Genomic DNA, 26,737 nt, shown 5'->3' with positions numbered 1-26,737 from the left:
TTTCTTCCCTCCACCTATTCTTCCTACTGGCTTAGTGCCAATTTAAAAATCAAACTTCTTTTATTATTTGTTTTTTGGTAGCACTTGTTTTTTGGCTTCATAAATTCACTCAACAAGCTATTATGTCCAGACTAAAAGCATGACATTGAGGAGAGGGTACTGAGCTACATCTCCAGACCTTTTTACTTTTTTTATTTTAAGACAGAGTTGTTGTGGCTGACCTCAAACTTGCAATTCTCCTTCCTCAGCCTCCTGAGTCACTGGAATTACAGGCATATGCCACTATCCCAGTTAAAACATACATTTTGAGGCTCACTTTCTAGTAAGGAAAGGTATAACATAAAAATAGATATTATCACTAAATAAATATCATATTTTGAAAAACAGTGTCTCATCTCTTACTTCCAAGAAGATAGTATAAAATTTATTTTCCTTATTCCTCTTGACAACTCTAACTAAAAATCCCTGGATATTACATATATAATACAAATATAATGGAAAAGTGAAGAGAAGTTGTCAGACAGACCTCAAGGAATGACATGATGGTGAGTTCTCTGGAGTTTGTTTTCCCCTTATATATCCCAGACTTGAAACTGAAGCATCCAATAACCTGGAAGTACCAATGACTGTAGACCAAAGAAGCTCCCCTCAAAATTCACTTCTCTCTAGCCAAAGGACTAATAGAACAATGTAGCTAGACAAAAAACTTACAGAATAACTACTCTGTCTTAGCCACCACCACAAAAAATTTGCCCTACTGTTCATAATAACAAAGGCCAGGTGGAAAGCCTAGATTTCCACCTTCATGAGCATTTAATGTGGTTCCCCACCACTCTTGCCAGGATGGTGTCTAAGTAGGGAAACTGGACTTTCATTCCCATTGCCTGGTATTGATATGACTTTTTCCCCTTTTGCTGCAGTGTCACCGGAGCCTTTGAGCAACAATAACTAATACCCCTACCCAGAATTAATGAAGAGCCTTCCTTAGGCATCAATGTAGGCTTAGTGGTCAACTTGGACTTTTAACTACACTTGGCAATAATACAGTAGTGCCCTCACTTCCCATGCCAAAGCAATGCGTTTAAAAAGCCAGTAAAGTAAAAACAGGTTTAAACTGGGTGCAATGGCATGCATCTGTAGTTCTAGCTATTCAGGAGGTGTGACAGGAGGATCCTTTGAGCCTAGGAGTTTGAGTCCAGCCTACACAACATAGTGAGACCCCCATCTCCAAAACAAAATTAAATAAAACCAAGAGAAGCAACAATAACAAATCCAGAATGTTTAAATAAGATCTAGAGTTTTATAACATGAAAATTTCTAAGTTTCAATAGAAAATTGAAAAGAAATCAAGATCTCAAAATGAACAACAACAAAATAGACAATCTATAGATAAAAAATTAGATTTAACTAAGAAAAATATTATAATAGTCATGAAAGAAATGCTTCAGTGAGAAGCATTTCTCACTGAATTTTGAAACAAATGAAAAAAAAATATAAAATCCCTATAAAGTAATGAAAGGCATAAAGAGGAACCAAATGGAAAATTTAAACACTGAAAAATGCAACAACTGAAACAAAAAGCTTAGTTGATAAGATTAAGAGCAGAATGGAGAGAAAAGAGAAAAGAACTTAATGAACTGGAAAATATCAATAAAACATAACTTCAAAAGGGTGGAAGAGAAGAAGAGAACATCGTCCTTAGAGTTTTGGAGAGAACAGGATGAGGATGATAAAGTACTTGAAGATATAATGGTTGAAAATTGCTAAGATTTAAACCTGAAGATTCAAAAAGCTGAGTGAACTTCAAACTACTCTAAAGAATCCACACCAAGATACATCATGATTACAGAGAATTTGTGGTGAGCAGACCTATTCTAAACGAATGGCTAAAGGAAATTCTCTAAATGGAAGTGAAATGACAAAACAAGAAACTTGGAACATTAGATAGGGAGAACGTAGAAAGCAAAAATATGAGTAAATACAATAGGCTTTTCTACTCTTGAATTTAATTTTTTTTGCATATAAAGCAAAACTTATAACAACTCTGATGTGATTCTAATGTAGGTAGAGAAAATACTTGAAACAAAACAGAGGGGGGTAAAGAAATGTAAAGCGAGTAAGATTTCTTTATTTCACATGAACTGTAGACTAGAATAAGCCACATGTATGTATTTTAATTCCTACAACAACCAATAAAAAGCTATAATGAAGAGATACATTCAAAATCACTGTAGATATGGGCTAGGCAGAGGGATTGCTATGCCTGTGGAAGTCCCTGAGGCAGCCTCAGCAGAGGAGAAGTAGGAAATGAAAAATAAAATGACTAGTCTGGAGAAAACTGAAGAAGCAAAATTGAAGGCAAGATATCCTCATCCGGAACAAAAGTCTGGAAGTTCAGTTTTTTTAAGGAAATTATTGTAGAAAGGGCAAAAAATATTTTGACTCTGGGAATTGCAACATAGCAAAAGCAGCAATGAAAAACAAGCAACTTCCCACTGTAGCCCCAGATAATACAGAGGTCACTGGTGACCACATTCCCTCTCCACAGCAGCTTCCTCAATGGAAACCATCCCTTGTTGCTAGCAAGTGGCTGGCTGATTAAAAGAGCTGAACTGCATGAATTTTCTAATTCCCATTATTTCTCCTTCATATGTTATTTATTCACTTTTTATTTCCTTTCATTCACTAAATCATTTGAGACTGTTGGCTTTGCAGGTAGTGAGAGTATATGCTGTGATTGTAAGGGAAAATACATGCGAAGAGGTTTTGATTAGTTTTAATAGTACACTGATGAAAAGGATGCATTAGAGCAACATAAGTAATCTGCTTGAAAATATATATCAATGTATAAATCCCTGAGGAAAACTAACATAAATACCTATACATGAAACTAAATCAACATACAAGACATTGAAGAGGTGAAGATTACTGTATGATTAAGACCTGGCGTTTTGAATCTCAACACTTGGAAAAGGGAAACAGAGACTTTTCATATCATTAGAGAAAAACACAATCAATTTGGAGGAAAATAAATGTAAGAACAAGAACGACAACAAAAAATTGTATATATTACCTAAGTCCTAGTGTAGGACTGGTTCCAACAAGTAACAAGCAAATTTTACAATTTTAATGTTTGGGTCTTCCTCACTTCATCTTAATTATAGCTATGTATGTTTCTTTTATTTAATGTAACCATGTAACCTCTGTATTGATTTCGATTTTTTTTTTTTTTTTGGTACTGGGGATTGAACCCAGGGGTGCTTAACCACTGAGCCACACCCCCAACCTTTTTTAATATTTTATTTAGAGACAGGGCCTCTCTGAGTTGCTTAGGGTCTTGCTAAATTGTTGAGGTTGACCCTGAACTCAGGATCCTCCCACCACAGCCTCCTAAACCATTGGGATTACAGGCTTGTGCCACCATGCCTGACTGTATTGATTTCTTCTGTATTTTCCTTTTGGATTTTGTAAAGCAGAAGTTTAAGACCATAAGTTGGAAGAAAATTCACATAATTCAAACATAAATAGAAGGGACTCCAAAAGATTTGTATAATTGTGCTTGAACTTGAATGGCCTTAAGCCTGTTTGAGTTTTAATAATAGAATTTTGCTTGGGCAATATTTGTCCATTCTGGTGTGATTTATGTGACTTCAGTACTTAGCAGCTGCCCTTGAAGCTGGTATTCTTATTTAGTTCTGTAGTGTTAAAACCTTTTATTGTTGAAGATGTGAATGAAGTATGCATGTGCATCGACTGTTGAATTCACTTTTGTGCCATTTTTGTACATACAGTAGTTTTACACAAAAATCACTATAAATAAAATAGAATTCTTTTAAAAAAAGTTTAAGTAGGGGCTGGGGTTGTGACTCAGAGGAAAAGCACTCACCTAGCAAGCATGAGGCACTGGGTTCAATCTTTAGCATCCCATAAAAATTAAATGGAGGCATTGTGTCCACCTACAACTAAATGTTTAAAAATGTTTAAAATGTTTTAAAACAAAAATGTTGATAAATTAAAACAAAAAGTTTAAGTAACTAAAAGAAGGTAAGAAGAAAACAGAGAAACCAAAAATATAACAGGAAGTAAGAAATGAAATGGAAGGCTTTTAAGCCCTAAGATATCAATAAATACACTAATTGAAAGACAGAAACTGGAGCAATAGATTCTAAAACATGACCTAACAACATGTTCTCCAGGAAACTCATTCAAATGCAACAATATAGGCTGGTTGAAAGTAACAGAATGAAAAAACAAAGTATACCATGAAATATTTAATCAAAGGAAATCAGAACTAGTTATAATAATGAAGCCAGAATTGAAGACAGGCAGTCAGTGCAGATAGGCAAAGGTTCCATCCACAGAATGGAGGCCAGTTTGGGTCCAGGAGATGGGGTCTGAGGAATTGAAATGTCAATGCCTTCAGAGGCCTTCCTTCTACCCTTATCAAGATAACCTGCCCCTGCTCCAACCTGTTGCCAAGATAACCTATTCCAGGGATTGTCTCTCCCTACAGGGAGTTGTGAAAGTTATTGTGAAAGTTGTTAATTAATGTGTCCTGGGTCCCCTTCCTGCCAGGATCACTCCACCTTGGCCCCTCCAGCCCATCTCCTTCTCACGTTTTGGCCAACTCATCTGGGCCATCTCCTGGGCCTAGTTACATATGCAGGAAGGAGAGAGATAAGAGGAAGAGAGCAGGAGAACAAAGTAAGCCTAGGATATATAAAAAAAGAAAAATGCTCTCACTTCTTAGAATACCAGGATACCAGTGATGTCCCCCTTCTCTTCCGGAAGAAGTCTATGTTACCCCTTTTAAAATAAAACCTGCTTTATATGCTTGCCTCTGTGTAATCCTCTAATGTTACACTTCAACATGTGAGGATCAGAACTTGTTACTGTTAACCGGCAGTATCAATAATATCAGACAAAATAGACTGAAGCAAAAAAAATAAATAAATAAAAATTACCAGAAACAGAGAATACAGAGTGATAAAGGTTCAATACACCAAGAAAACATAACAATTCTAAATGTATATGAACCAAATAATGGAGCTGCAAAGATATGAAGCAAAACCTTATAGCACTGAAAGGAGAAATAAATTAATCCATAATTATATTTGGATACTTCAACACCCTCCTCTCAAAAATTGATGGAACAACTAGACGCAGAATCAACACTATATATATATTTCCATCAAAAAATATATATACACCTCAGCAGTACCTAACCAAGAGAATTTAATAGATTTTTAATAGACTTTTATAGAGCATTTCACCCAACAATAGTAGAACACACATCCGTTTCCACAACCCACAGTCTAGATACTCAAATATCAAGGTAGACCATATCTTTGGCCATGAAAAAACTAAACAAATTTAAAAGAATTGAAATTATACAGATTGTGGTATTCAGCTGTAATGGAAAGAAACTAGATATCAATAGCAGAGGGATGGCAGGCAATTTCCCGAAATTTTGGAAAAAAATCAATAAACAACACACTTTTAACAATTCATGAGTCAAAACGATAAGTTCCATGAAGTTTAAGATAATGCATTATTAAACTGCATAAAAAAGAAAGTAAATCAACGTGTGTTAGATGCAGCTGAAGCAGTACCTAGAGGAAGACTTACAGCGCTAAAATGCATACATCAGAAGAGTCTCCAGTCAATAATAATAATTAATAAAAAAACCTAGAGGGAGAGCAATATAAGCTAAAAGTTTAAGGAAGAAAATAATAAAATAAGTAAATCTGAAAAAGAAAAACAATAAAGACAAATCAGTGAAATAAAAAGCCAGTTCTTTGAAAAGAACAATAAAATTGACAGACTAACAGAAAAAAAAGAGAGAGAAAACACAAACAACTTTATATACATAAATTTGACATGTTAGACTAAGTGGACCAATTCCTCAAGAAACATAAATTACCACAACTCAACCAAAACAAAATAGCTAATTTGAGTATCTGCATAGCAATGGAGAGAATTGATATTATAATTTTAAAACTCCAAGACAAACATTTCTATTATCTGATGATTTATTTGGAGAATTAAATTGAATTAGCATCAATCTTACATAATTTTTCCAGAAAATGAAAGCATTTCGTATTTTATTTTATGAATATTTTTATTAAAACCAAAAAGTACAAATAATTTACAGAACAAAGTCTAAAATTAATATAGATGAAAAGAACTCCTTAATAAAATATTAACAAATAAAATCCAGCAATATATTTTAAAAATATACTTCAAAGACAAATGGGGTTTATTCCAGGGATGCAAGGCTCTTTCAACACTTGAAAAGCAATCAATGTAACCCACTCTATTAACAGATCAAAGAAGAGATTTGATTTATCAAGTGATACAAAATAGCATCTGAAAAAATCCAATATTGCCTATGATAAAACTCAGAAAAATAGGAATAGAGTGGAACTTTATTAACTTGATAAAAGATATCTACCTAACCTATATTTAATATACTTAAACCCATACTTAACAAAACCTATACTTAATATGCATTTAGTAATGAAAGACCATATGCTTTTACCCTGAGATTAGGAGCAAGTCAAAGATGCCTGTTTTTACCACTCTTATTCAACACAATGCTGGAAATTTAAAACTCTGCAATTAGGCAAGAGGAGGAAATAAAATCCATATAGAACATAAATTAAATAAATACTGTTCCTATTTACAAATGACATGCTTGTCTATGTAGAAAATCTGAAGGAATTTACAAACCAAAATCAAAATAAGACCTGAAAAATGGGCTTATCAAGGTTGTAGGATACATTGTCAATGTATAAAACTTTATTGTATTTATTTATATACACCAGCAATGAACATGTATACATTAAAATGAAAAAAATAGAGTATCATTTATAATTGTTTGAAAAAGTGAAATGCTTAGGTATAAACCTAACAAATATGTATAAGCTTTGTATATTGAAAATTATGAAATACAAATGAAAGAAATAAAAGAAAATCTAAGTAACAGAGACAGATACCATGTTCATTGATTGGAAAACTAGATATAATAAAGATGTCAATTTCCTACAATTTGGTGTACAAATTTAACACAATTTCTATCAAAATTTCAGAAAAAAATTTGTAGATACAAAAGAATTATTCTAAAAGTTACATAAAAATGTAAATAAAGTAGAATAAATAAATGAATTTTGAAAAAGAAAATAAAGTAGAAAGACTGACTAACTTCAAGATTCTTAGACAACTACATTAATAAAAAATGAGCAGTATTGGCAGAGGGAAGGACAATAAACCAGTGAACAAAAACAGAACCTAGAAATAGCCCCACACAAATATGCCCAATTGATTTTTGACAAAGGTGTAAAACAATTCAATAGAGGACAGGTTTTTCAGCAAATGGTGTTGGAGCTCTTGAGCATCTTAGGGAAAAAAAAGGACCTCAAACTTCATCTCATATCTTATATAAGAATTAACTCAAAATTGATTACAGAATTAAAGTGCAAAACTTAGAACCATACACCTTCCAAAACAAACAAAAAATCTTCAGGATCTAATATTGACAAAATCCAGAATCTAGGGCTAGGCTTGAAGTTCTTAGATTCAACACCAGAAACCACACCTAGAAAAATTGATAAATTGTAGTTGGAGTTTGTTAAAATTAAAATTTGTTCTGTGAAATGTCTACTTAAGAGGATAAAGAGACAAACTATAGGGAGATGTTTTTTTGTTTTTTCTTTCCTTCCTTTCTTTCTTCTTCCCCTTCTCCCTCCCTTTCTTCCTTTCACAGTACTGAAGTTTGAACCTAGGCTCCCACATGCTAGATAAGTGCTCTACCACTGAGCTACATCTCCCAGTCTAAAGAAAAACTGTAGGTGGGAGAAAGTATTTGTAAACCACATATCTGACAAAAGACTAGATTCTAGAATACAGAAAGAACTCTCAAAACTCACCAAACTAAGTTAGAAAACTATCAAAAGACAGATATTTAAACAAAGAGGAGATACAGATGTCAAATAAGCATGTGATATCTGATATTATTAGTCAGGAGAAAATGCCAATTAAAGCCACAATGGTATATTAATGAGATATCTGGACCCATCAGACTGGCTAAAATTTAAAATAATGATAACAACAAATGTTTGTGAAGATGCAAAGAAATACTAATTGCTGATGGGAATGTAAAATACACAGTCACTCTGGAAAATAGTTTGGCAGTTTGTTAAAAGAAAATTAAGCATGTTTTTTAATTTGGCAGTTTGTTAAAAAAGAAAAATATAAGAAATTTGATCCAATAATTATATTCCTGGACATTATCCTGGAGAAATGGAAATATATTCACACAAAAACCTATGCAAAATTGTAGTAGCTTATTTGTAATAGTTCAAAACTTTAAACAACCTAGATGTTATTCAGTAGGTTAATCTTTGAACTACTATGGTGCATTCAAACCACGGAATACTGTTCAACCCTGGAAATTAATGGACTATTGACACACAACATCTTGGATGACTTTTTGGAAAATTATACCAAATGAAAAAAACAACTAATCCTGAGAGGTTAACATATTGTGAGATTGCATTTACATAATCTTCTTGAAGCTAAATATTATAGAAATGGAGAACAGGTTAGTGGTTGCCAAGGGTGAAATTTTTGATGGAGAGCAAAGAAGAAAAATGGATGTGGCTATAAAAGGAGAACTTGAGGGATCCTTGAGATGATGGAAATGTTCTGTTTTATTTGTATCCATTGTCAGTGTTCTAGTTATGATGAAGTACTATAGTTATAAAATATATTATCATTAGGGAAATTGGGTAAAAGGCACATGGGATCCCTATGCATCAATTATTTCAATTACAAGTTTAGTTAAAATGAATTTATAATTTAGTTAAACAAACAAAGTAGTTCAAGGTAAAGGAGACTGGGGATTCTGGACTTATTTGAAGAAAGAGGGTATGATTTTAGAATGTTCAAAGAATGTCTAATTCAAACAGTGACATATGAGCTAGGACCATCATAGTTCATTTTCTGTTGCTAGTAACACAATGTTACAGACTAGCAAAATTTAAAGAAAAGAGGTTTATTTTGGCTCATAGTTCTGAGGGGCTAAATTTGAGGGGCCACCCTAACTAGTTTTCTCTATCAGCTTTCCATTACTATGACAAAATACTTGAGATGATCAAGGTTTCTGAAGAAAAGGTTTATTTTGGCTCACAGTTTGAAAGGTTTCAGTCCATGGTTGGTTGGTTCTGTTGATTTGGGGCCTGTGGCAAGACAGAACATCATGGTGGGAAATGTGTAGAGGAACAAAACTGCTCACTTCCTGGCAACTGGGAAGCAGTCCAGTATCCTATTATTCTCTTTTAAGAGCACATCCTCAGTGGCATAAGTTCCTTCCACTAGGTCCCACTTCCTAAAGGCTTCACCCTTCCCGATTGTGCCACAGACTAGAGATGAAGCTTTAAATACATGGGCCTTTGGGGAACCTTCCATATCTAGACCATAGAACTAGAGTATAGAAAGAAATAAAGGATAACAGGTAGCTCAGAGAGCCAGGTTTGGATTCTAATGGAAACATTATCCAAAATTGAAGTAGTTCCATAAGGCCCCACTTTCACTTCTACTGGCCATAGTTAAAGCAGAACATACCTGTATCCATGGGTTCTGAATATTAGACTTCAGATCACTCCTGCTGGTGCCCATTAAAACTACATGCCTTCTCCATCACTTCTACGAGAACACCAGTTCCACATACACAGTGCCACTCTCTTCATGCTTTTCTCTATATAATTCAAATCTCATGTGGTTGTTTCTGATTGGCCATTATTTGAAGGAGAATCTGAGAAAATCTATTTTCTTGAAATGAGATTCATAATGTGAAATTTCTCTTAACATAGGAAGAATTTTCAAAAGATGCTAAATGACAAACAACCATAACGGTAACCTGGTGTTTTATATAACCCTACTCTTGCCCAGTCCAGTCCCCCGAAGTGCACTATCCAATTTAGTAGCTACTAGCAACATGAACTTAATAAGCACTTGAAAATATTTATTTTGAGAATAAAACTTAATAAGCACTTGGCTAGTGTGTATTGAGATATTCTATAAGAGTAAAATACACATGGGATTTTGAAACTTGGTATAAAAAATTAAAATTTCACTAAAAGTTTTATATTAATTACATGTTGAAACAAGTTTTAGTTATGTTGGTAATTAATTTATATTGTTATTTAATATAATAATTCTTATTTTTACTTCTTGTGTTTAATAGAAATTTTAAAATTACAAACCTAAGTTGCATTTGTGACTCACCATTATAATTCTGTTGGACAGAGCAAGTCTGGAGTACAGATCTTGAATTTAGTGTTTCCTTATAGCTAAACACTGGCATGTAGTAAATTTTCGCTTTCTAGTTTATAATTACCAACTTTTACCTTAAAAGAGGAATAAAAGGGTAGATAATAGAACATCATGGAAGATATTCACTTAATAAATTTCCCTTCACTCAATGGAGAAGGACTGTGCACTGATTTCATAAAATTTCATCACAGGGCACTGGTCCCAACTCCTGAAGAATAGACTTTGAAAAAAGAATGTCTGTGCTGATAAGTGACGTCACAGTTGGGCAAAGGAATATGTGCTAATGAACCATGCAAAGCTCCAGTCACTAAAGTTTGGGGTTTACAGATGTGTTTTTATGGATCCTTATTTACCATGAACATTTAGATGGTAATTGGAGCACAAATCGTCTGTTAAAATAGTTATTTCAGCTTTCCCCTGACCATCATAATCTTCTGGTAATCCCTCTTTTGGCCCTCTCCAGCTGTCTGTCCCTTATTCAGAGAGAGGCCAGCTTCCCCTTTGCTGTCGTGAGTGAAGGCTGAACCTTAATGTGTGGCCACTTACATAGCTTCTCAGCTTTCTCGTCAAAAAAGAGGCCAAACCATTTTATATGACCACTGGCTTCTCCAAGTGTGGATAAGCAACTCTGTCCACATCCAGAGCAGATGCTTCTGCTAACAATGATGACATAAATAAATAATTTCCAGTTACTGAGTACTAAGTCCATGCCAGGAACTGTACTAAATGCTTTATCTGCCTTGGCAGATAGCAACAATCCTCACAACAAACATGCAAGAAAGGTACTATTACTATACTCAATTTACACACAAGTAAACTGATGATCAGAGAGAAGAAGGGAAAATGTTTCTGAAGTCACTCAGTTTGAGCATCTAATGGAGCCAGGATTTAAACCAAGTGTGTAGGAGAAGTATACTTAACTACTATGCCAGACTGCCTCCCTTGACTAGAATTCTTATGTGTTGACTTGAGGCAATGTCATCCAAATATTCTACTGGCAGCTGGACGAAGCTGCTTGCAGCAGGAAAGGCAAATTCTCCTGGGAGGGTAGATGAATGTGTACTCCGGAGGAGACTATGTTGTCTGCCTGTATTGCCTGTGCCCCTGGGGCTCAAAGAGGAGACTATGATTATTTAAGTTGAGAATTCACTCAGTTCAAAATAAAATTCTTATGGATAGAGTTTTCACTATTTTTAGTTCAATCCAGCTTTTATGGGAAGTTTAATCTAATTTAATTTAATTATATGAAATGTTAGTAAAAGATGTTCTGGAAGTTAGAATAGAACATATGACCCAAGGGAGGTGGGTAAGTCAATAATAAAATGTCTAATTGTGAGGGCTGTTGTAACACTGGGCTAGGTTGTATCTTCTTGGAAAACCCTAAGGATCAGTTAGATTTCTGTTTTCCAGGGGTGGTTTAGGTGTGAGATTCTCTGAGGAGGAACTCACATTTCCTTGTGATTCTTATTCTTAGTAAACTTACTTAAACTGTCAGTTCAGGTCTTTTGAGAAGCAGACATCAAAAAGGGTGTCTCTCTTGGACGTATGTGAATTTTATTTTGAGAAACATCCTGGCAGAGTTAAGTTTGAAAGGTGTAGGAATAGACAGCAAGAACTTTCAACTGGTGATGCACGTCTGACACCTATGGAAGGAGAAGGAGGAAGAAAAAGAATTGAGCAGAAGGAGCCTCAAGCCACAGTGAAGTTCTGAGTCCTGGCCAGGTGGTAGGGAGCTTTAAGCAAAACTTCTCCATTAGTGAAACCCCATATTGTAGGGGACTGGCCTAGCTCTACTGCACCTTCTGTGCTTAGTCATTGTCTGGGTCAGGGGGGAGGGGTTGGAATGGAAAGCCTGGCTTCAGTGTGAATGCTGCCATGAATCTAAAGGTATAGCAGCTGGAGCCCATCAGAAAGCTATGCTTCTAGCAGCAGGTTCTCTTGAAGGGATCTGAGCAGGGCATCTCAATGTCTGCCCAGTTACACATTGCCTTGCCAAACTAACATTGTCTTAAAATTTACTATCCGTGTCAAGTGAATCAAGAAGCAGTCTTTTCATTTCAGTGGAATTTTCTTCTAAAAGTAAATGCCCTAAAATCTAAGTCATTATCTATAAAAATCCCTTTATCTCTTCCTTTCTAGACACCAGATCCAACTTTCTAGACATTTTTTTAATCTGTTAAAACTTTGCCATGTTTGTATCTAATAATTTTTCTAAGTATTTCAAATTTCTATCCTTATGTGAGCAGAAAGAACACTCTTATACATACTTCTCAATTTTATTTTTCTATAAACATTGACTAATCTAAAATTATTGTTAATTTTGTCTCTTGAATATATTTAAAATTTATCTTTTCTCTGTTCCTTGTGCTGTTACATTAGCTGTTTCCTCATCCTCACTTTCTTACATTATTTTAGCAGCTTTCTATCTATCCTCCTTGCCTCTAGTTTTGTTGTTGTTTAGTTCACCTTCCAAACAATTACCAAACACAGATCTAACCTTTTTAGAGAATTTCAATGACTTACTAGCATTTAGAAGGAAAACAAAAAACAAAAAACATCCAAGCTCCCCAGCATTAGAGGCCATTCACAAACTTATTTCTGCACCCCCTTACTAACTTTTATCTTCTATTCCTGCTCCACTTTCTCTTCAGTGGCATGGAATCAATCTGCACACTGCCTACCTATATAAATTTCTTTCACAGGATATACTTATCTTTGTCCATTTGGCACACTACTACCAAAAATCTGCTCAGATACCATATTCTTTTTGAAGTTTTTCCTGATTTCTGGTCATCCACTCCTCTTCAGTCTGTAATTAGAAGCTCCATATTTTGTATTATAGCTAGTTATCTTCTTCTCTCAAAGGCCCAGGCTGAATTTAGTTTTATTTACCACCCTTGCAAATAGTGCAGTGCTTAGCCCATGAGGGGTATTCAATAAATATTGGTCTAACAGAACCAAAATTTAATTGCAGTATTTGTATTGCCCACAATGTCCACCACAGAGTCTTATTGAACAGATATTTGTGAATAAAATGAAAATATACCTAAGGAATCATAAGAAACTCAGTTTCAATATTCAGTAAATGAATTTGTTGACATTGAGGTTTACATCTTTTTTATTGGTGCATTTTAGTTATATAGACTAGGTTTCATTGTGGCATATTTATATATATAATAACACACTTTGATATCCACCCAATATCACCCTTTCTATCATCTTTACTCCCTTCTCCTGATCCCAACCCTTCCCCTCTAATAGTTTCCCTCTAATAATCTCTGCTACCATCATGTCTTTTTTGGTTTTTTTCCCATTTCTCTCTAGATTCCATATGTGATACTTGTCTTTATGTATTTGTCTTATTTTACCTAAATAATAATCTCCATTTTCCTGCAAATGTTGTTCTTCTTTTCCTTTTCTGTTTTCCTCTTTCTTCCTTCCTTCCTTTCTTCCTTTCTTTCTTTCTTTCTTTCTTTCTTTCTTTCTTTCTTTCTTTCTTTCTTTCTTTCTTTCCTTCCTTCCTTCCTTCCTTCCTTCCTTCCTTCCTTCCTTCCTTCCTTCCTTCCTTCCTTCTTTCTTCCTTTCTTTCGATTGAACCCAGGGACACTTAATCACTAAGCCACATCCTCAGCCCCCTCTTCTTTTGTTTTGAGACAAGTGTCTCACTAAGTTGCATAGGGCCTTGTTAAGCTGATGAGGCTGGCTTTGAACTTGGGATCCTTCCTCGTCAGCCTTCCAAGTCATTAGGATTACAAAATGTTCTGCTGTCTATGTACCACACTTTCTTGATCCATTCATCCATTGTCAGGCATCTAGGCTAATTTCATAACTTGGTTACTTTGAACTGTGTTTCGATAAACATGGGCATGCAGGTATCTCTATGCTGACTTTAATTCTTTTGGGTCTATATGAAACAGTGGAACAACTGGGTTATATGGTGATTCTATTTTTAGTGTTTTGAGGAAACTCCATAATGATTTTCCATTGTGGTCGTACTAATTTACAATTTTACTAATAGTGTCTAAGGGTTTCTTTTTTCCTACATCTTGGTCAGAATTTAGTATTTTTTGTATTCTTGTTGATAGCCATTCTGACTGGAATGAGATAGAATATCAACATAGTTTTGATTTGAATTTCCCTGATGACTAAAGATGTTGAACATTTATTTATATGATGATTGATGGTTTTCCATCTTCTTTTGAAAAATATCTATTTGGTTCACTTGGTTTATTGATTGAATTTTTTTCTGATGGTGTTAAGTTTTGACTTCTTTATGTATTCTGGATAGTAATTCTCTGTAAGAAGAATAGCTGGACAAGATATTCTTTCATTCTGTAGGCTGTCTCTTTACTCTTTAAATGTTTTCTTTGTGGGCAGAAGCTTTTAAATTTGATGCAGTCCCATTTGTCAATTCTTGCTATTATTTCCTGAGCTGTTGGAAACCTATTCGAGAAGTCGTTGCCTGTGCCTATGTCTTGAAGTATTCACCCTATTTTCTTGTAATAGTTTCAAAATTTCTAGATTATATTTACATCTTTGATCCATTTTGAGTTGATTTGGGTACAGGATGAGAAATAAGGATCTAGTTTCAATCTTCTAAATATGATTATCCAGTTTGCCAAGCACTATTTGTTAAAGAGGCTATGTCTTCTTCAATGTATGTTTTTAGCAATTTTTTTTCAAGAATAATATGGGTATATTTGCATGGGTTTGTCTCTGTCTTTTATTCATTGATATAAGTGCCTGTTCTTATGTTAGTACCATGCTATTTTGTTACTATGGCTTACCATTTTCATTACTTGAGAGCATTTGCCTTATTTGCTTTACTGCTGTGTCCACACCATTTATTTTTGTTATATATATATATATATATATATATATATATATATATATATATATATCATATATGTTATATTATATATATAATATTACATAATATTATATAATTGAGGGCCTGAGCAATTTTGCAAGAATGGCTATCATTTTTGTTTCTATGTAATCTATACTTGAACAGTTATACTGGGGTGTATCTGCAGAAAAATGTTCCTGGTGACGTTTGACTGTTCTTCATTAAAATACCTTATGGATTTTGCTATCGGAAAGACTTAAAGAGGGCTGGGGATGCGGCTCAAGCGGTAACACGCTGGCCTGGCATGCGAGGGGCGCTGGGTTCGATCCTCAGCACCACATAAAAATAGAATAACGATGGTGTGTCCATCGAAAACTGAAAAATAAATATTAAAAAATTCTCTCTCTCTCTCTCTCTCTCTCTCTCTCTCTCTCTCTCTCTCTTTAAAAAAAGAAAAAGAAAGAAAGACTTAAAGAAATGAAACTTCCTGGTTCTGTGCTTATCATTCTCTCTTATACAAATGTTGCTAGATGTTTATTTATTCATTAATTGTTCAGCTTATAGTGGTAAGTAAATAGTCCATGAAAAAATAATAAATAGTAATCATAAGAGTAGGTGCCTTTTATTGTGGGTTTATGAAGACACCAAATTAGTTGACTTAATCTCATAACAACTCTATGAGGAAAAAATATTATTTTTATTTTAAAGATGAAGAATTTGATACTCAGGGAAGTTAAGTGGTGGTGCTAGGATTTGAAGATAGACTTTTCCACAATTGAGTCTAGAATCATGTCTTTTAGAATAATTCCCACCCCACTCATCTGAATATTACTGATATAATTTATATTTGTTGAGTTTTTCTACTAGTCTAGGAATATGATGATAAAAACTACTAAATTAGATAATGCCATACAAAATAAAATTCTGGAATCAACATCATATTTACTGAAAACTAATACATATAGTTAGACTTATATAGAGCAGTTGTAGTTCTTCTCATTTTGCTCATGAGGATTATTACTATACATGCTAGTGTTTCTCAAATTCCTCCAATTTTCAACAAACTAATAGTGAATTGGTGTGGGCAGAATGTCTACATTTAAATTGACAGTGATAAAATAGTCTTGGGTAGATCTGTCTATTTGGATAACATTTATAAATGGCTTCCTCCTTTTCTGCTTCTCTTTCCGAAAAAAAGCAAGAATCAAAAAGCCTGGCATAATCTGGAATAGTTGCCAAGTCCCCATGTGAGGCCTTTATTTTGCTTTTAATAAAGACAGACCACAACACAGCCCAAGGGGGACTTCAGCCAGACCTATAGCAACCTCATTTCCTCCCAGTATTAGGCATGGTGAGGAACAAATGGTTCTGAAGATATAAGCTCTAGAGATGACTGAAGAGAAATTTGGACAAGAATAGCTGGGGCTGAGGTATGTATGGTGGCAGGGGCCAAGTCTATGTGCTAAGGTTAATCAGAACATTTGATCTGACTATCTCCTAGAATATAAACATCCCCAAACTTAATGGTTCTATTTATGTTGAAAGAAATCAAGAAACAAACTTTGTTATGTTATTTGGAATAAATTTGTGCAGATGGTAAGCAGAGCCAGACACTGTTTGAAGTTTTGTGACAAGCCAGGAGCATACATAAATATGATAACTTTTCCTTTTAGAAAGTACTTGATTTTATCAGCTTGTTTACCTATCTGTCACAATAGAGGATAAAACCAAAAGACACTTGCATAGACTGATACCTGAGAAATGTGTTTCTGGTAGCTGAGAAGCAACAAGAGAATCATATATCAGTTTCCTGCTCTTTGTTAAGTGCAGTAATAAACTAGTTCTTTGAAAATCATCTAACTAGATGTCAAATAGAATGTGACAGTGGACAGATTTATAGCAAAAAGTAGACATTGTCTGTGTAACAAATTGCTTTCTTGCACCAGTATTTCATGCTCTGTGCAGATAAATCAAAAGCAATTTGTCACATTCTCAAAATTCACTCCCATTAAGTTGTTAAACAAAGCAAGTAATTTCAGTACAGAGTTTTCCATTCTTTAATCTTCAGCCCAAGGACACCACTTAGGCCTCCGACAAACCTGGATAGTTATCGCAGCCGGAGCAGAACTGGTTAAATCTTATTCTTCCTTCCAACAGGGAGCTAAAAGTAATTGCAAAATATTTCATCCCCCTTGGCTCTGTGTGTAGATTTAAAATTAAATTGGTTCTGGTTAGCAAGCTAGAACAGGGCAACTAAATTGAATTTTCTGAGGAATGTTGTGAATCCTATGTGAAAAGAAAAAAAATTAAAGTTTGTATGTTTCCTGCTATCCTTTCGTTTTATTCTTTCTCCTGTCTATTACATTCTTTCTGTACTCTTCTTCCTATTAGGACAGCCTCCATATTACCTCCTTTGGAGATTTTTTTAAAATTATAATTTGTTCTTTTTAGATATACATGACAATAGAGTGTATTTTGACATACATACACGGAGTAAAACTTATTGGGATCCCATTCTTATAGTTGTACATGATGTGGCGTTTCAGTGGTCGTGTATTCATATATGAACATAGGAAAGTTATGTCCATTAGATTAGACAAAGGGGAATGAAGGGATGTGAGGTGGCATGGAAATAGGAAAGATAGTAGAATGAATCAGATGTAACTTTCCTTTGGAGTTTTATATGCATTTCTGCACATGCAAATTTCTGTGAAAGTTCCTCTCACTCTTTTTGGTCCACCTTTCCAAATATTTATTCTTTCCACAACTGCGAATTTTTCCCTTTCTCTTCTCATTCATACAGTTTCTATGGAATGAGATTTTTGTGAACGTTTTAGCAAGTTTGCAGAGAGGAAATGCAATGACAGAAAAGACCAGAGACTGGGGCATGTTAGTCTGTTGTTATGTTGGTAAAACATAGTAGCATACTTTTGATGATATTAACAGTCAGTAGATATGACATTCTGAAGAAAATTCTAGAATCATTCCCTTAAAACTGAATTTTTCCTTTTTTCCATTTTTTATTTTAAAATTTATTTTCTTACTGCTTGTTCATTGTATAACATGAAAACTTTAGAAAAGGATATAGAATAATATAAAAATTGCATGTAAATTTGTTGATGTACAAAGAAGTATTTAGAAGGCAAAATAATCTTGCCATCAAAAACAGAAGCTATTAGTGGTTTGGCACATTTCCTTCAGTGCTTTCTGTTCTTTTCAGAACATATTACTTTGTAAATTGTTGAGATTATACTGTGTATACACTTTTGGATATTGCTTTATAAATTCTATTAATTTTTTAAAGTTGATCTTTGACATAGGGTCAAAGTATGAAGCCTGTCACATTACCTCCCTGCCTTGATTCTCTGAATGCTTAGTTAGCAGGGCATTATGGAATGTGCTAAAATTCAATCAAGTTTGACAGCAAATGGATGTCCATCTTCTATTTTCCTTTTGCCTTTGAGTATAGAGGGAAGGTATCTTTATGTTCCTATGGTTCAGATTTCTTGGCTTCCACTAGGGTGATTTTTCATAGGACTGGGTAACTTTTCTTATTAAGCATTCATTCCTTATGTAAGAAGATACTGGATCAGACATACATCTGATGTTACAGCAAGTTACTAAGTGTGGCTGTCCTGGATTAAGAAGTGCTTGCTATTTGGCCTCTGGGCAACATGTTGGAGCAATCTTAGTTTTTATTTTATGGTTCCTTCCAGCAACATAAATGCCCCAATTGATTCTAAATTGTGTTGGTTGGAGAATTCATAGTGATTTTTGTTTTGTTTTGCCTCTTATTTTTATTGAAGAAATATTACTAGTTTTCACAATGATTAAATCTTCAGTTTTCACTTTCTAAAATTTAATTTCCCTCAAAGATCCTATGGGAAAATGAAAAAAAAATAAATTGACTTTATTCCCCTCAATTATTTATGGATTTGAGCTCTACCAATCATTCAGTTGATTGTTTATTTTTATTGAAGAATCTTCCTCTTACATTTTACTCCTTAGATACTTCCCTTTCAAAAGATCTGTTTAAAATTTTTAAAAAGACCCATCTAAGATGCCCCTAGTGACAACTTTAATTTTATTTCTTTTGCTCTGATTCATGTGTCTTCAAACCATGGCGCTCAATCAGTATTCTACATTCCTGGGCATTTTGAGTGTCGTTTGAACTGCTCATTTGGGTAGATTTTAGACTATTTTTCCTCAACAATGGAGAGTTTTTAGGTTGATATTTTCTGGGTTTTCAGGAAGAACCCCAAAGCTAGTGTTATGATTTAGATATAAGGTGTTCTCCAAAACCTCATGTGTGAGACAATGCAAGAAGATTTAGAGGTGAAATTATTGGGTTGTGAGAACCTTGACCCTCTCAGTGAATTAATCCTTGATAGGGGTCAATTGAAGGCAAGTAGAGTGTGATTTGAGGAGGTAGGTCTTGGGGATATCGCTTAGGGGAATATATTTTGTCTCTGGAGAGTGGAGTCTCTCTCTCTGCTTCATGGTGTCATGTTCCCAGCTCCTCCACCTCACTCTTCCACCATGATATTCTGCCTCACTTTGAGCCCTGAGGAATAAAGCCAGTCTTCTAAGGACTGAGACCTCTGATACTGTGAGCCCCCAAATAAACTTGTCCTCCTCTAGTTGTTTTTGCCAATCACAACAACATAAAAACTGACTAAAATGAATAGGAATATGTCACTCTTCTTTGAGGCCAGTTCTGTTTCCAAGTGTTGTTGGGCTCTGCTTCATCTCTGCTGTGCACTCATAAGATTTATACATAATTTACTTCACTACATGAAGAATAGTTTATGAGTGATTTCTGTCTTAAAAACTTATCTCAAAATTGCTTCCATTAAAAAGATGAACTTGGGGCTGGGGATGTGGCTCAAGCGGTATCGTGCTCGCCTGGCATGCGTGCTGCCCGGGTTCGATCCTCAACACCACATACAAACAAAGATGTTGTGTCTGCCGAAAACTAAAAAATTACCAAAACTCTCTCTCTCTCTCTCTCTTTAAAAAAAATAAAAAGATGAACAAAATATAATTTTGTTTAAATTTTGGGGACAGAGGCTTTAGTCATCTCATTTTGGTTTGAGCACTTCTCTGTGGGCTATTCAAAGTTTCCTTATAAAGAGATAGGGTTATTTTATCATTTTTGCAACTGATGTTGTTGCTATTTATATTACAACTCTACATTAAATCTGAGTTACTTAATATAGTTACTTAATATAGTTCTTTTTCTTTTGAGGATCTCAAATCTTTGAATGGAGAATCTTAACTATAGAAAGAGATATAAAAAGGGAGAATGATCAAAACTCACCTCAAATCACATTGCTAGAGGATTCTATTCTATTTGTCATGATGCTTCAGAGATAGATGTTCACAGTTCAGTGGGTTGACATTAGATGTTCACAGTTCAGTGGGTTGACATTAGAGGTGTTTTTTGTAGAGAACAAAGTACTTGTTGTATTTATAGGATTTTCCCTTCCTCTGCATCTTCCTTAAAATACCCATTCAATTCATCTCCAAATCCTGTTGATGGTAATTATCTCATGAGCACCCCTTGAATCTGCACTACCAATACATTTGTTACTAAAATTTATTAAATAATATCTAGTCCGATACTACAAAACATATTATCGGCTCTGAGTCATTGCCACTATGGTCAGTCAGTTGCAGGGAATCTAGGAGCTGTAGCAGTTGGAGAAATGGGATCATGGAAGAGGTGTCCAAAGATCACCAAGTGAAAAAACAGGTGGCTGCAGCCAACCAGAAAGCTCAGGCTGAAATTGAACAGTACCACCTGTGGAGGGAGAAAGAATTGAAGGCCAAGGAAGACGCTTCACTGGAATCCATGGCAGTTGTAATACTGAGGTGGAGAAGGAGACCTTTGAGAAGATGATCATCCTCCAGACAAGTTTCCCGCAGAACAAGTTGAAGTCTTAGATGACTTCTTGACCTTTGCCTGCAAAGGTCAGAAATCCATGAACTCTATCACATATATGGATGGAAGAAAGAAGTACCTACTTCATAGATTGGTATTGTATGTGTCCTCATGTAATATGAATCTTTAGCAAAGCTCATGTTCTTTTCTGATCAAAAGGCATTAAATTATTTATGTATGCAATATAGTTGGTCTCATCACTTTTTGGAGAGTAGCAAATCTAGCTTTCTTATACAGACTTAATACTCCAATATATCATCTTTTAATATATTTCTTAGATTTTTATTAATAGAGGCTGTCTGGTTTCCTATGACATTCAGCACAAATAACATATGTATTGAGTTTTTCTTTCTTAGATTGAGGAGAAAAATTATTTTAAGGAAGAAAGGGATTAAATAATTATTTTTCCCTTATGCTTTCTTGAAGGTTAGGGGATTTATCTAGAATTAAGTGTTAAATAGTTGTTTATAACTTGTGTGAAGCAGTAGCAGCTTTAAGTTATCCATTCTGACTGATTTGAACAATGCATACTAGTATACTTGTTTTGCCTGCTTTTAGGTGTTCTTTTAATCAAAATAACTAGGAGATAGAATATAAGAACTTGCTAAACATTATTATTTGGTGTACTGATAATCCACTTAGAAGTAAAGACAGTCAAGCAAAAATAAAACAAAACCCACATTATCATATTCAATCCTCATAACAGTTCTGCAAAAAGTATATTATTATCTTTATTTTACAGAAGTAGAAACAGAGGTCTGGGAATTATTTAAGTTGAATACCCCCCCCACACCAATTATTTAAATTAAATAAATTAAACACATTTAAGTGACAAAGCAGGTTTTAAATGCATATCCACTTGGCTCCACAACTACTTCAATATTGCCTTCTCATTTCCATAGCCTTCTAATTTTCCTGTTACCACCTCATTCTCATTTCTCTTTCTAGTCTTATTTTGCAGTGCTATTGTATATTAAAACATCAGTGAGCCTATTATTGCTTTTACAATGAACTTCAGACCTCTTGTTCATTTCAGCCTGATTCTAGCTGGACCCCTACTGCATCTTTGACTACTTTCCTTTCCCATTCACTATCTTACTACCTCCCAGGTCCTTATGCTTTAGCTGCACCAAACTTGTTGGCATTATCTGAATGGTTAATTTTATCTGCTGTTTATGTTACCTAAAACACATTCCACATGCCCATTATGATGTGGTAACTCCTATTCATCTCCCTAGACCAAGCCCCTATGTCACTTCCTTTATGAAACTAAAAGTTCCAGCTTTCCTAGCAGAATTAGTAACTCTGATCTCTGCACTTCCATTACACATGCAAAGAACTTTAGTTATCTATGTGTCTGTTCTCCCTCACTAGACTGTGAGCACCTTAAGGGCAGGAGTTATTTTTGTACTTCTTGCAGCTTCAAACATATTCTGCAATGGGCACTGATTAATGTACCATCCTTAGAAAACTTGGAACCACATCATGTCTTGGTCAAAGAAATAAAATTCAAAGACGAGAACAATGTTTGTCAAGGTCTTTGTTCCCCTCCAAACTACTTTTATGCCCAATAACTTGTTTCTCATTGCCATCTGATTTTTTCTACTCCTTCTTTTCCCTCCTTCTCTTTAAACTTGTCTTGCTTTTCTTTGGCCTTAATTCTGTCTTCCTATTCTAATGTTTTATAGTCCTCATCATAAAACCTCAAAGAATATTTTTCCAGCAGAGGTAGAAAGTTCTTCAGTGATACAGTGGCAAGGTGAAGCTGAGCAGGCAAAAACTCAATGCCTTCAATTAGGCAAAGTCTTAAAGGAAGACTATGAATAATACACCTTCATATCTGTAAAGATTTTTTCCCCCCAGTTCACAATGTGTTTTGTGTTGAATTTGGTCTAGTGGAAGGGTAACTGGATATGACTGGCTGACTTCAGTTCTAGATCTTGTTCTGAGTCATCCAGAGCCTTAAATGAGGTATGTAATATAAAAAGTACTTTGTAAGATACAAGAACATTGAATGATTACTGTTTCTCTGGGCCTGTTCTCAGTTGCATTGAGAATTCTCTCTTTCTACCCTGACTTCTTCTGTCTCATCTAGGAAGATGCTGCTGCAGAGATTTTTTTTTAAGTTTACATTTTGTTTAGCATACAAGCTGAAAAGTGCATAAAAACATGTACATATGATTTAGTAAATGAAACCATATAACTATCAAGAAATAGAACACTGCTGGCACTCCCCGTTGGCCTCCACATATCCTTTTGCTGATCTTTCAAACTTTTGGCACTGGCCTTTTTCTATTCCTTTCAGTCATAACTTCTCTTTCCTGATGACTCAGAATTCTTCTTGAGCCCGATGATGCATTGAGGTCAGTGAAGGTATTTGGCCAGGGAAAGTTTTGTCTAACAAAGTAGCTCTATCTCATTCCCCCTCTTCCTCCTGGGGTTCAGGGGCTACTCCTCTTTCCCTTCACAACTATCATCTTTTTTCCTTGTGCTGGGGAAGGTAAGCAGACCGTGGCTCACTGCCCTCCTGTTAGCCCTGTGGCATCAATACTATTGTGGTGCCTTTCTTTCAGCATAATTAGACACCATTTTTATGAGCACTTCTTGCTTCTCACAATAGCATTAGAGTCTCTTTTTTTGAAAACTTGAAAAACAAGAAGTATAAATGAGTGTGAAGTGATTATAGTAAAATAGTTTATATTTCTGTGCTTTCCATATTTGAACATATTTTAATCTTGCTTTTTTCACATATATTATAAGCCTTTGCTTATGCCATTTAAATTCTTTACTAAAATTATTTTAATAGTTGCCTAATATCCTGTCACATGGATATAGTTTACTAAACATTTCTATATAAATGACATTTGTGTTCTATCTTTTAATTTTATGAGTAGCCTCGAAGTAAATATCTTTGTGCTTAAGTTTTTCTTACATTTCAGTTTTTTGGCTTAAGTACATTACCCAAACTGAAATTATTGATTTAAAATGTAAAAGTTTCAATTTTTTAACCAATTGTAGAAGTATTAAATGTTCCTTATTGACATTCTGGAAAATAATAAAGAAAATTACAAAAGTTACCTTATCAGTTTCTGAAGTAACAAATAAATCCTGAAATATCAGTGGCTTGACACACAAAAAAGGTTTATTTTTCTCTTGGAGAAATGAGGATCAAGCCTTATGATCCAGGGACACAAGATACTTCTGCACGGGGACCAGGATACTTCTCTTTGTGGCTCCACCATTTTGTGGCCTTAAAATAATCTTGCTGTCACAACTGATAGTAGGAAAATGTTGAAGATCACACGTGTAATGAGGCTTAGAAGTGACACTGAGTTGGAGTATATATGGCATTGGTTTTTAACATGTCACTCAATTTTGTTTACTGGAAGTAACTCCTGTTAATATGTTTCATTTTAATCTCTTTATATAAATATATGGAATATTAAGCAAAGAAGTGATTACTTTGTATATACCTTCTTGTATCCACTATATTGCCTATAATTTTAGAAATCATTGATCTTTTTGTTATCTTTATAGCCTTGCCTTTTTCATAGCATTATGCATTTAGAATTCATTTATGCCTCTTGTATATTACTAACATATTTTAATCACTGAACAATATTCTACCATATGGATGTACTACGACTATTTATACATTCACCTATTGAAAGACAACTTGGCTGCTTCTAGTTTGGGTCAAATATGCATGAAGCTATTAAAACATTTACATGAAGGTGTTTTGTGGACAGAAATGTTCAAATTAGTTGGTTTAATATCTATGAATGTGATTTTCCTATTTTCTCCTAGAAGTCTTCATTTTTTCCTGTTTCTCCTAGAAGTTGTGTATTTTTTGCATTTTACATTTAAATTTATGATCCATGTTGGGTTAACTTTTGTGTAAGGAATAAGAACTGTATCTGACTTCAGTTTTATTGCATATAGATGCCTAGTTGTTCAAGCATTATTCATTGGAAAGACTATCCTTTCTTCATAGATCTGCCTTTGCTTCTTCATTAAAGATTAGTTGACTATTTGTATGAGTATACTTCTGGACTCTATATTCTGTTCCACTATTTTATGTGTCTATTCTTTTCCAGTACCATGCTTGTCTTGATTATGGTAGCTTTACTGGTCTTGAATATTGTAGGCTTATGCAGACATACTGTAGTCTTTAAAATGCATAGTGTGAGTTTTTTGACATTGTTCTTCAGTATTGTGGTGGCCAGTATAAGTCTTTTGCCTTTGCATGTACATTTTAGAATCAGTTTGTTGGGATCTACAAAATTCCTTGGTAGAAATTTTATTGGGATTGCATTGAATCTATAAATTAAATTGGGAATCTTAACAATGTTGAATCTTCAATCCATGAATGTGGAATATCCTTTTATTTATTAAATCTTCTATGATTTTTTCCTTCAGATTTTTGTAATTTTCAGCATATAGATCCTTTAAATATTTTGTTGAAATTTTTCCTAAGTATTTAATTATTGATGCTTTTATAAGTGGTATTTTTTTAAAATTTCAAATCCTGACTATTCATTGCTGGCATAAAGCAATTGAATTTTTATAATTCACTTTTGAATCCTGTGTCCTTGGTATCCTCACTTGTTATTTACAGGATTTTTGTTGTTGTTGACAACTTTTGGGATTATATACTTAGACAGTCATCTCATCTGGAAGCTTACATAGTTTTATTTCTTCCTTCCCCATATGTATGGCTTTTATTTCCCCTTCTCATTTTATTACAATGGCTTGGACTTCTACTATAATGCTAAATAGGAAAGCTAAGAAGGAACATTCTTGCCTTGTTCCTAATTTTAGCTACAGGAATTTTTTAGTAGATCAAGTTGAGGAAGTTTTCTTCTATTCATACTTTGCTCAGGTTTTATAAAGAATCACAAGTCAATATTTATTTTTTCTGAATACTTCTGTATAAATTAATATGATCATATGATGCTTTTTTCCTTTTCAGCCTGTTGATGTGGTAGATTACAGTGTTTTCTGAATATTGAGCTAGCCCTGTACACTGAGGGTGAATTCTACTTTGTTGTGATGTATATTTCATTTTGTGCACTTTTGTATCAATTGCTAATATTTTGTTCGGAAGTTTTGCATTTATGTTCATAAAAGAGCTTGACCTTTAGTTTTCCCCCCTTATTTTGTCTTTATATGACTGATGTTAAGGTAATGGTGACCACATAGAATGAGTTAGGAAGTGTGTCTCCTTCTACTGATTACAGCAAATTGGTATAATTTCTTCCTTACATGTTTGATAGGCTTTACCAAGGAAATCATGTCTATATGGTGCTTTATTTTTTTGAAGGACATTAATTATCAATTCAGTTTCTTTAATAAATATTGGTAAATCTATTTCTCTATCTGTGTTGGTCACTTTTTCCTCACTTTAGCCAAAATACCCAACAAAAACAACATAAAAGAAGAAGCATTTATTTTGGCTCATCATTTCAGAGATTCAGATCATAGTGGGCTAGTTCCATTGCTCTGGGCCCTCAGTAAGGCAGAGCATCATGATGGAAGCTAGAAGCCCCTGGAAGAGGAAAGCTACCTGTATTTCATTGCATATCATTGATACTGTATTAATACATACT

The 26,737-nt window shown here is 34.3% G+C and overlaps 1 protein-coding gene and 1 pseudogene across 3 annotated transcripts in view; both read left to right on the top strand.

The window, feature by feature from the left end:
* Hpse2 (heparanase 2 (inactive)) overlaps nt 1-26,737 on the top strand; it is a 657,082-nt gene that overhangs the window by 258,445 nt on the left and 371,900 nt on the right. The gene's annotated exons all lie outside the window — the stretch shown is intronic.
* Nucleotides 2,260-2,602, top strand: LOC113187104 (cAMP-regulated phosphoprotein 19 pseudogene; annotated as a pseudogene).

The sequence above is a fragment of the Urocitellus parryii genome, chromosome 5 (assembly GCF_045843805.1).
Source record: "Urocitellus parryii isolate mUroPar1 chromosome 5, mUroPar1.hap1, whole genome shotgun sequence".
NCBI classification, from domain to species: Eukaryota; Metazoa; Chordata; class Mammalia; order Rodentia; family Sciuridae; genus Urocitellus; species Urocitellus parryii.
Note: the sequence above shows the minus strand (reverse complement) of the source record. Positions and strands in the feature narration are given on the sequence as shown.